General features: G+C 42.4%; 1 pseudogene; it reads right to left on the bottom strand.

The window, feature by feature from the left end:
• Positions 1-619: 619 nt before the first annotated feature.
• Positions 620-1,947, bottom strand: LOC148947094 (uncharacterized; annotated as a pseudogene).
• Positions 1,948-2,745: the final 798 nt, after the last annotated feature.

The following is a 2,745-nucleotide window of genomic DNA, read 5'->3' as shown; positions in this document are numbered from 1 at the left end:
TTAGAAAGTTTGAAGTATTCCTACCCTTTGAAGAAAAAATAAAGTATGTCCATTTTCACGATGCGGCTAGTGATCATTTCAGTGACACTACAAAAAAAAATTCGCAGACCTTTTAAAAATAATAATATTTTACATTTTTTCTAGTTCAAATTTTACGGAATTGAATGAATTTCTAAAAAAATGTAAAATATTATTATTTTTAAAAGGTCTGCGAATTTTTTTTTGTAGTGTCACTGAAATGATCACTAGCCGCATCGTGAAAATGGACATACTTTATTTTTTCTTCAAAGGGTAGGAATACTTCAAACTTTCTAACTGTTTAAAATTTATAACTTCCACTTAAAAATAAAAATAGGTTTAAAAAAATGTTAACTAAAAAAAGTTTTTTTAAAATGGACGAATATGTTTTCTGGTGTACTAAGGGGTCTACAATTACCTTTTTGGGACCTGATTTGCCACTGATATGACTGAGCTATTTACTACATGAAAGAATTCTGGTTCACAGATGGATTCAGTCGGCACACTGGAGTAGTCTTACTCGGCCTGCCCGTAAAATTGAGTAATCGTAACTGATTAGGGACCTGTTGGAATTAAAAGTAAAAGGTATCAAATAAAACTTTCAAAAATGTTCCTCATTTTCTTCTTCCAAAAATTCAGATAGGGCAAGGTCAGAATCCCTGCATGCCCTCCTCGTTCCACGGCAAGAGCATAAGCTGCAGCATCCTTTTATTTTTGGGCAGCTACCGTCTTTCCTACATCTTCCACTTTTGCATCTGCAGTAGGCTTCCAGGCTTGATGCATCTTTAAAGCTTGAGACGACCGCATCTACTCCCCTTTCAGCCATCTTCCATCCATGGAGGAGTGGATCTGGAGTGCTCGGCCGAGCCTGTACTGACGACAAGATTATCCATGTAGCGAATATTGCTCTTCGTATGCATGGCTCGAAGGTGTCTTCAGAAGGTGGCAGTCTGCTCACATCTTGTTTCTGGCACCAAATGTAAGCCCTTACACTGGCCAGAAAATTGAATCCGGACTGTTTACCATACATTTCAATGACCAGGGATTTTGATAGGTCGGAAGCTTCTCTAAACGCGTCGACTGAAAGCTTCCCTTCTGCATCCTTGATCCGCTCCGTCACAGATACCACTTTTGAGGCAAACGTTGGAGACGCCGCAGTGTTTAAGAAAGAGGCTTTCCCGACACCGAAGAAAAAGTTCGTTGTGTCACACCCTGACAGACAGTGCACGAACGGCAACATAATCTGCTCCTCTTTGGACAAGTGGACTCCATTGGCCAGCTCGTGTGCTGGGACATGTAAGTCGGGAACTTCAAGAAAAGTCCGCTCAGTTCCTCAGCTTGAAGCTGTTCAACAAAATGAACACAGGCTACTGCCAAGTCTGTGTCGTTGGCATTCACAACGAAGCTACAAGCGTATTGGCTAGCATACTTGGCATGAGTCATAAGGCGTTGGTCAGCTTCGTCGTGGCTGGAGGACAAGCATTCCTCGTAGTCACAGTGTTCTGGTAAAGTTGGACAGCAGCCAAGCTTGACCAGAGACAATTTGAATCTCTCCATGAGCCCACCTGAGAGGAAAAGGGTGAGTTTGTTCGGAAGCTGATCACCCATCTTCTCCCAGGTTTCATACAAAATTTTGAGGAGCCGGCTTATAGACGCTGAGCTTTCAAGTACGGCATCCCATTCTTCAATTGTGCTAAGAGCAGAAATCTGGAGGTTTTCCCTTTCCCTCGTCGGAGTCTGCATGCTGATTTCAAGGAGATCGACTCTCCGGTGTCCGTGAGCTTTCCAAACAGCCCGTCATACCGATCTGCGAAAAGGAGACTTCAGGAATACCCACTGGAAGATCATTCAGCAACGATAGAAGCAATCTTTCCGCGAAGGATTTGACTGTTTCACCTTGGCAGGCAGATATAACCTTATCTTGGACATTAGGTCAATGATGTGTACTGTAGCTGATGTTGTTTCTTTGGATTTTAAAGTCACCGGCCAAGCTGCAAGTCCTCCTTTTTTTCTTAGCCAGTTCAATAGCAAAGCTTTGTTCCTGTCCTCATTTTCCAGCCAGAGGATGTCTTGGTTGATTGTCGCAGAAGATGTTCAAAAATAGATGGAGGGAAAGGATGAATCTCTTTTGTGAGGATCTTTGAAACTGCTTTCTCCTTTTTCTTCACCGTAGCTCAACTGAGCAGTAATGATTCTCTTCAAGGCTATTACTTCAGAGCTCAGGAGATCGGTGCTAGGGAAACACTTTACTTTCTGAGTTTTTCTCACTGAAGAGGAAGTTCGGAGTGCAACCTTTTTCACACCTTCTTTCCTGATGCACATAAAGTCCTCAACCACCTCTTTTCCTTTTGTGGCTACGCAAGTATTATCAGAAACAATCTTCTAATCGTCCACAAATTCTGACGTCACAATATTCACTAGGTCGAAGTCCACTCTGCTGAACAGATTGCCACATGTAGTGAAAATGTCTCAAACTCTATCTCACGAAAGTTGTAATCGTGTCGTCGTCGACTGATTGTCTTCGTGATGTTTCAATGTCTCTGTTGATACGTTAACTACTTGCAGGAAACCATTGCTGATTGCAACGGAAATCGGTAAGGTAAGAATCCAAGCTTTAGTCTGTCTCTCATCCATTTGTTCTTCTATTATTCCGGCCGTCGTCTTTGCATCCTTGTTCACTGTACATTCCAGTATCTGATCGGACCAGGTGGCTGTGAACCTGGTGTG

The sequence above is a fragment of the Artemia sp. Qi Xiang Cuo genome, chromosome 11 (assembly GCF_049724085.1).
Source record: "Artemia sp. Qi Xiang Cuo chromosome 11, ASM4972408v1, whole genome shotgun sequence".
Lineage (NCBI taxonomy): Eukaryota > Metazoa > Arthropoda > Branchiopoda > Anostraca > Artemiidae > Artemia > Artemia sp. Qi Xiang Cuo.
Note: the sequence above shows the minus strand (reverse complement) of the source record. Positions and strands in the feature narration are given on the sequence as shown.